We start from the raw sequence: 8,726 nt of genomic DNA, 5'->3' as shown, positions 1-8,726 counted from the left end.
GAGGAAGGAGCAGGTCACATGGTATTTAAACACGCCTTAAATTCCTCCTCCTCTCCGCAGGTGGAGGAGGCGAGGAGGAAGAAGTTCAACGGCACGGTGCAGACCGTCCCCAGAACCATCACCGTCATCCCGGCCAACATCGCCGCCGCCGCCGCCAACGGCCTGCAGTCCATCTTCCAGACCTGCCAGATCGTGGGCCAGCCGGGCCTCGTGCTCACGCAGGTCGCCGGCAGCAACAGCGCCGTGCCGGTCGCCTCGCCCATCACGCTCACGGTCGCCGGCGTCCCCGGCAACCAGCCCAAAGCCGCCGAGCCGTCCACGTCGGAATCCAAGACGGAGATGTCGGCCGGCGCGGCGCTCGGCGCGGACGCGTCGTCGGCCGCCGCCGCCGCCAAGCCGAAGAAGTCCAAGGAGCAGCTGGCGGAGCTGAAGGCGAGCTACGGCCGCCGGCAGTTCGCCACGGAGGCGGAGATCTCGCGGCTCATGCAGGTCACCAAGCTCTCAAAACGGGCCATCAAGAAGTGGTTCAGCGACACGCGCTACAACCAGAGGAACTCCAAGGACCACCACGTCCTGCTGGGCGAGACGCCGCCCGGCGCTACGCCCGCCAAGGCGCCGGGCGGAGCGCCGGGCGGAGCGCGGGGATCACGGACCGGCCCCGGCAACGACGCCGCCGCCAACGACGCCGCCGCCTCCGCCATTGTCGTCATTGACTCCAGCGACGACGCCAGCGACGGCTCGCCGACGTCCGCCGCCGCCCCGCCGGGCGCCGCCAGCGACCGCGGGTGAAGTTCCGGCAAGCCTTCCCCGACTTCACGCCGCAGAAGTTCAAGGAGAAGACGCCGGAGCAGCTGCTGGTCCTGGAGGCCAGCTCCAGAGATCGGACACGCCGGCGGACGAGGAGCTGAGCCGGCTGCGCGCCAAGACAAGCTGACGCGGCGGGAGGTGGACGCCTGGTTCACCGAGAGGAGGAAGATGCTCACGGCGGCGCAGTCCGACAAGGACGAGGGGGACGGGGGGGACGAGGGGGACGGGGAGAAGACGAAAGCGGTAGGCGGTGTTTCAATCTGAAAGGAGGGGGGGGGCTATGTTGGATTTCCCTCTTTCTGGTCTATATGTCTCTGTCTCTGCAAGCAACAACAAAGTGTTTCTAGACAAAATGGATCCCGTCTCCGGTTTCCAGATCTATCGGTATCGGCATTTAAAATGGCGTTGCATAGTCTGTCCACCAGAGGACGCTCTACAACGTCCCTGTTGGTGATGGCGTTGCATAGTCTGTCCACCAGAGGACGCTCTACATCGTCCCTGTTAGTGATGGCGTTGCATAGTCTGTCCACCAGAGGACGCTCTACAACGTCCCTGTTAGTGATGGCGTTGCATAGTCTGTCCACCAGAGGACGCTCTACAACGTCCCTGTTAGTGATCGCGTTGCATAGTCTGTCCCCCAGAGGACGCTCTACAACGTCCCTGTTAGTGATGGCGTTGCATAGTCTGTCCACCAGAGGAGCTCTACAACGTCCCTGTTAGTGATGGGTTGCATAGTCTGTCCACCAGAGGACGCTCTATAACGTCCCTGTTAGTGATGGCGTTGCATAGTCTGTCCACCAGAGGACGCTCTACAACGTCCCTGTTGGTGATGGCGTTGCATAGTCTGTCCACCAGAGGACGCTCTACAACGTCCCTGTTGGTGATGGCGTTGCATAGTCTGTCCACCAGAGGACGCTCTACATCGTCCCTGTTAGTGATGGCGTTGCATAGTCTGTCCACCAGAGGACGCTCTACAACGTCCCTGTTAGTGATGGCGTTGCATAGTCTGTCCCCCAGAGGACGCTCTACATCGTCCCTGTTAGTGATGGCGTTGCATAGTCTGTCCACCAGAGGACGCTCTACAACGTCCCTGTTGGTGATGGCGTTGCATAGTCTGTCCACCAGAGGACGCTCTACAACGTCCCTGTTAGTGATGGCGTTGCATAGTCTGTCCACCAGAGGACGCTCTACAACGTCCCTGTTAGTGATGGCGTTGCATAGTCTGTCCACCGAGGAGCTCTACAACGTCCCTGTTAGTGATGGCGTTGCATAGTCTGTCCACCAGAGGACGCTCTACAACGTCCCTGTTAGTGATTGCGTTGCATAGTCTGTCCCCCAGAGGACGCTCTACAACGTCCCTGTTAGTGATGGCGTTGCATAGTCTGTCCACCAGAGGACGCTCTACAATGTCCCTGTTAGTGATGGCGTTGCATAGTCTGTCCACCAGAGGACGCTCTATAACGTCCCTGTTAGTGATTGCGTTGCATAGTCTGTCCACCAGAGGACGCTCTACAACGTCCCTGTTGGTGATGGCGTTGCATAGTCTGTCCACCAGAGGACGCTCTACAACGTCCCTGTTGGTGATGGCGTTGCATAGTCTGTCCACCAGAGGACGCTCTACATCGTCCCTGTTAGTGATGGCGTTGCATAGTCTGTCCACCAGAGGACGCTCTACAACGTCCCTGTTAGTGATGGCGTTGCATAGTCTGTCCCCAGAGGACGCTCTACATCGTCCCTGTTAGTGATGGCGTTGCATAGTCTGTCCACCAGAGGACGCTCTACAACGTCCTGTTGGTGATGGCGTGCATAGTCTGTCCACCAGAGGACGCTCTACAACGTCCTGTTAGTGATGGCGTTGCATAGTCTGTCCACCAGAGGACGCTCTACAACGTCCTGTTAGTGATGGCGTTGCAATAGTCTGTCCACCAGAGGACGCTCTACAACGTCCCTGTAGTGATGGCGTTGCATAGTCTGTCCACAGAGGACGCTCTACAACGTCCCTGTTAGTGATGGCGTTGCATAGTCTGTCCACCAGAGGACGCTCTACAAGTCCCTGTTAGTGATGGCGTTGTATAGTCTGTCCACCAGAGGACGCTCTACAACGTCCCTGTTAGTGATGGCGTTGCTTAGTCTGTCCCCAGAGGACGCTCTACAACGTCCCTGTTGGTGATGGCGTTGCATAGTCTGTCCATCAGAGGACGCTCTACAACGTCCCTGTTGGTGATGGCGTTGCGTAGTCTGTCCAACAGAGGACGCTCTACAACGTCCCTGTTAGTGATGGCGTGCGTAGTCTGTCCACCAGAGGACGCTCTACAACGTCCCTGTTAGTGATGGCGTTGCATAGTCTGTCCACCAGAGGACGCTCTACAACGTCCCTGTTAGTGATGGCGTTGCATAGTCTGTCCACCAGAGGACGCTCTACAACGTCCCTGTTAGTGATGGCGTTGCATAGTCTGTCCACCAGAGGACGCTCTACAACGTCCCTGTTGGCAACACTGATTATCTTTGTTGAAAATGTGTTTTTGTTTAAGTTTCATATCTCAAGGTTGTATTTTTCTACATTGTATTTATCAGAACTTTAATAAATTTTGATGTTCTCTATATTGTACAGTATATTGGCATATCGGATTTTTAAATAACCAAATATTCTTATTGTATCGGCCTCAAAACCCCTTTATCGGTCGGGCTCTAATATAAATGGAACTGATTATTAAACGGGTCTACTTCTCGTGTTGGTCGCAGGATGCCGAATTGAGTTAAAATCGTCTTGTGGCAGACTTTGTGATATCAGTAAATATTGTACCGTTGAGCAAAGAATTGTTATACTACGAAATGGTGATTTTAACGTGTTATTTACCCCCCAGAAGGCGTCCTCGGCGCTGTCGTCCTCGCCTCGGGAGCGGCAGAGCACGCCGGCCTCCGGCAGGAAGGCCGTGAAGAAGACGCCGGAGCAGCTCCACATCCTGAAGAAGGCCTTCGTCCGCACGCAGTGGCCGACGGCCGAGGAGTACGACCGGATGTCAGAGGACAGCGGCCTGCCGAGGACGTACATCGTCAACTGGTTTGGAGACACGCGCTACGCCTGCAAGAACAGCAACCTGAAGTGGTACTACCTCTACCAGAGCGGCAAGGTAAGACCACCTTCCTGTCTCCAAGTTCTTCAAAACCTGGGGACAAGTATCAACAAGAAAATCACTTGGCTGAAGTTAACCTCATGTTGTCCCCATGCTGTCCTCATGCTGTTGTCCTTGTGTTGTCTTCATGTTATCTTAATGTTGTCCTCGTGTTGTTCTCATGCTGTCCTCATGTTGTCTTCATGTTGTCCTTGTGTTATCTTAATGTTGTCCTCGTGTTGTTCTCATGCTGTCCTCATTTTGTCCTCATGTTGTCCTTGTGTTATCTTAATGTTGTCCTCGTGTTGCCCTCATGTTGTCCTTGTGTTATCTTAATGTTGTCCTCGTGTTGTTCTCATGCTGTCCTCATTTTGTCCTCATGTTGTCCTTGTGTTATCTTAATGTTGATCTCGTGTTGCCCTTGTGTTGCCCTCAGGTTATCTTAATGTTGTCCTCATGTTGTCCTTGTGTTATCTTAATGTTGTCCTCGTGTTGCCCTCATGTTGTTGTCCTTGTGTTGTCCTCGTGTTGCCCTCATGTTGTCCTTGTGTTGTCCTCATGTTATCTTAATGTTGTCCTCATGTTGTCCTTGTGTTATCTTAATGTTGTCCTCATGTTGTCCTTGTGTTATCTTAATGTTGTCCTCGTGTTGCCCTCATGTTGTTGTCCTTGTGTTGTGCTCGTGTTGCCCTCATGTTGTCCCCATGCTGTCCTCGTGTTGTCCTCATGTTGTCTTCATGTTGTCTTCATGTTGCCCTCGTGTTGTCCCCATGCTGTCCTCGTGTTGTCCCATGCTGTCCTCATGCTGTCCTCGTGTTGTCCTCATGTTGCCCTTGTGTTGTCTTCATGTTGCCCTCGTGTTGTCCTCATGTTGTCCTCACGTTGTCTTCATGTTGTCCTCGTGTTGTCCTCTTGTTGTCCTCACGTTGTCTTCATGTTGTCCTCATGTTGTCTTCATGTTGTCCTTTTGTTGTCCTATATCAGTGTTCTTTTTAAATTTTATAGCTTGTAAAACAAATGGAAGTGTTGTTGAAATAGTGTTGAGTAAAAGTTGACATATTCCAGTCTGTGATTATCATCAACATCCATTCCTTTAATTTTAGTCTCAATAATTCCTAATTTCTGCTTTTCTAAGGGGTAAGATAGAGAAATGAAATTCAGCCTTTGTACATCTTTCGAGCACTGTGACTTACTTACTTGGATGTATAATAAATATAATATAATAATATAATGAATGTATTTGTGTATTTTAAGGTGGACGAGGCGCTGAACGGCGGAGCCAAGACCCCGAAGAAGTCCAGGAAGCGTTTCCGTGGTTGGTCCCGGAGGACACGCCGGCCGTATCCCTGCAAGCGCTCGCCACAGGGGGGCGCCACCACCATCAAGGTCTGTCTCTGCAGAGAGTTTATTAGCTACACCCATAGACAGTGAAAGACATGGAGACAGTGGAGATACGATGTGACGTGAGCAACCTGTCTGAAAGCTGTAAGTCTTCTGGTAGCTGTGCAAGAGAAATCTCAATCATTCCCAATCAGCAGAGACGGAGAGGCAGGAATATGTTAGGAGATAACACAGGCACAGGCTAATTACTGCTAACTAACATGGTAGTTAACAGTAACATAGGCACAGGCTAATTACTGCTAACTAACATGCTAGTTAACACTAACATAGACACAGGCTAATTACTGCTAACTAACATGCTAGTTAACAGTAACATAGGCACAGGCTAACTACTGCTAACTAGCATGCTAGTTAACAGTAACATAGACACAGGCTAATTACTGCTAACTAACATGCTAGTTAACAGTAACATAGGCACAGGCTAACTACTGCTAACTAGCATGCTAGTTAACATTAACATAGGCACAGAGTAATTAGATTAGATTAGATTATACTTTATTTATCCCACGACGGGGAAATTCTGTCGTTACAGTAGCAGCATAGCAGCAACAGCAAAAAACAAAACAATAACACACAAACAACTAAGCACGAAAGAAATACAAGGCAAGAAATAGACAATGAAAATATTACTGCTTACTAACATGCTAGTTAACATTAACATAGGCACAGGCTAATTACTGCTAACATGCTAGTTAACATAGGCACAGGCTAATTACTGCTAACTAGCATGCTAGTTAACACTAACATAGGAACAGGGTAATTACTGCTACCTAACTGCTAGTAACATTACCATAGGCACAGGCTAATTACTGCTATCTAACATGTAGTTAACATTAACATAGGCACGGCTAATTACTGCTATCTAACATGCTAGTTAACATAACATAGGCACAGGCTAATTACTGCTATCTAACATGCTAGTTAACATTAACATAGGCACAGGCTAATTACTGCTATCTAACATGCTAGTTAACATTACATAGGCACAGGCTAATTACTGCTATCTAACATGCTAGTTAACATTAACATAGGCACAGGCTAATTACTGCTATCTAACATGCTAGTTAACATTAACATAGGCACAGCTAATTACTGCTAACTAACATGCTAGTTAACATTAACATAGCACAGGCTAATTACTGCTAACTAACATGCTAGTTAACATTAACATAGGCACAGGTAATACTGCTAACTAACATGTAGTTAACATTAACATAGGCACAGGCTAATTACTGCTAACTAACATGCTAGTTAACATTAACATAGGTACAGGCTAATTACTGCTAACTACATGCTAGTTAACATTAACATAGGCACAGGCTAATTACTGCTAACTAACATGCTAGTTAACATTAACATAGGCACAGGCTAATTACTGCTAACTAACATGCTAGTTAACATTAACATAGGCACAGGCTAATACTGCTATCTAACATGCTAGTTAACATTACATAGGCACAGGCTAATTAATGCTATCTAACATGCTAGTTAACATTAACATAGGCACAGGCTAATTACTGCTAACTACATGCTAGTTAACATTAACATAGACACAGACTAATTACTGCTAACTAACATGCTAGTTAACATTAACATAGGCACAGGCTAATTACGCTATCTAACATGTAGTTAACATTAACATAGGCACAGGCTATTCTGCTATCTACATGCTAGTTAACATTACCATAGGCACAGGCTAATTACTGCTAACTAACATGCTAGTTAACATTAACATAGACAAAAAATAAAAAATCGTCCATTATAAATGCAGATACCGAAGTTGGGGAAATTCCTATATCGGCCGATAATACCTCGTTGTGGACGGCACTAATAGCATTGTGTGTTTCCGTTAATGCTGAGTTGTGTACCCCCCCCCCCCCCCCCTACAGGTGAAGTCCGGGAAGTCGTTCCTGAAGGACTACTACCTCAAACACGGAGCCCTGAGCGAGAGGGACCTGGACGACCTGGTCACAAAGTCCAGCATGAGCTACGAGCAGGTGAGGGACTGGTTTTCGGAGACGGCCGGGCGGGTGGAGGAGGGGAGGGAGCCCTTCAGCGACGAGGAGGCCGCGGGAGAGGAGGAGGAGGAGGAGGACGAGGGGGACGAGGGGGAGGAAGAAGAAGAGGAGAGGAGGAGGAGGAGGAGGAAGCAGGGCATGCAGACAGCGAAGAAGAGATGGAGGTGAAAGAACAAGGGGAGGAGGCCAGTGATGACGAGGAAGAGGAGGAATCTGAAGACGTCAGCCAATCACAGCCTCAGATCCGAGATGAATCTGAAGACGTCAGCCAATCACAGCCTCAGATACAGGAGGAATCTGAAGACGTCAGCCAATCACAGCCTCAGGTCCGAGATGAATCTGAAGACGTCAGCCAATCACAGCCTCAGGTCCGAGATGAATCTGAAGACGTCAGCCAATCACAGCCTCAGGTCCGAGATGAATCTGAAGACGTCAGCCAATCACAGCCTCAGGCAGAAGAGCAGACATGAGCAGACAGGTGAGATTTTTGGTTTTTATTGTTGATTAATTTGTTCATGAAAATTATATCATGACTTTTTAAAAACTTTTTTTGACTTAGTATTTGAGTTTTTTTGACATACTGTAGTATGTCGGCGTAGTTTACTCCTAAGTTAGCATGGGGGCTAAGTGGTTAGCACTTCTGCCCCACAGTGAGGAGGTTGTGGGTTTGAATCCAGCTCGTTCCAGGACTTTTTTTTGAAGTTTGCTATGACTTTTTTTGACCTTTTTCGATGTACTATACTATGACTTTTTTCGATGTACTATGACTTTTTTCAACGTACTATACTATGACTTTTTTCGATGTACTATGACTTTTTTCGATGTACTATACTATGACTTTTTTTCGATGTACTATACTATGACTTTTTTCGATGTACTATGACTTTTTTCGATGTACTATACTATGACTTTTTTCGATGTACTATACTATGACTTTTTTCGATGTACTATACTATGACTTTTTTCGATGTACTTACTATGACTTTTTTCGATGTACTATACTATGACTTTTTTCGATGTACTATGACTTTTTTCACTGTACTATACTATGACTTTTTCGATGTACTATACTATGACTTTTTTCGATGTACTATGACTTTTTTCGACGTACTATACTATGACTTTTTTCGATGTACTATACTATGACTTTTTCGATGTACTATGACTTTTTTCGATGTACTATACTATGACTTTTTCACTGTACTATACTATGACTTTTTTCGATGTACTATACTATGACTTTTTTTCGTGTACTATGACTTTTTTCGATGTACTATACTATGACTTTTTTTCGATGTACTATACTATGACTTTTTTCGATGTACTATACTATGACTTTTTTCGATGTACTATGACTTTTTTCGATGTACTATACTATGACTTTTTT

The 8,726-nt window shown here is 47.7% G+C and overlaps 1 pseudogene; it reads left to right on the top strand.

The window, feature by feature from the left end:
- Positions 1-60: 60 nt before the first annotated feature.
- Positions 61-7,832, top strand: LOC116679464 (zinc fingers and homeoboxes protein 1-like; annotated as a pseudogene).
- Positions 7,833-8,726: the final 894 nt, after the last annotated feature.

The sequence above is a fragment of the Etheostoma spectabile genome, unplaced genomic scaffold (assembly GCF_008692095.1).
Source record: "Etheostoma spectabile isolate EspeVRDwgs_2016 unplaced genomic scaffold, UIUC_Espe_1.0 scaffold00014489, whole genome shotgun sequence".
Taxonomy (NCBI): domain Eukaryota; kingdom Metazoa; phylum Chordata; class Actinopteri; order Perciformes; family Percidae; genus Etheostoma; species Etheostoma spectabile.
Note: the sequence above shows the minus strand (reverse complement) of the source record. Positions and strands in the feature narration are given on the sequence as shown.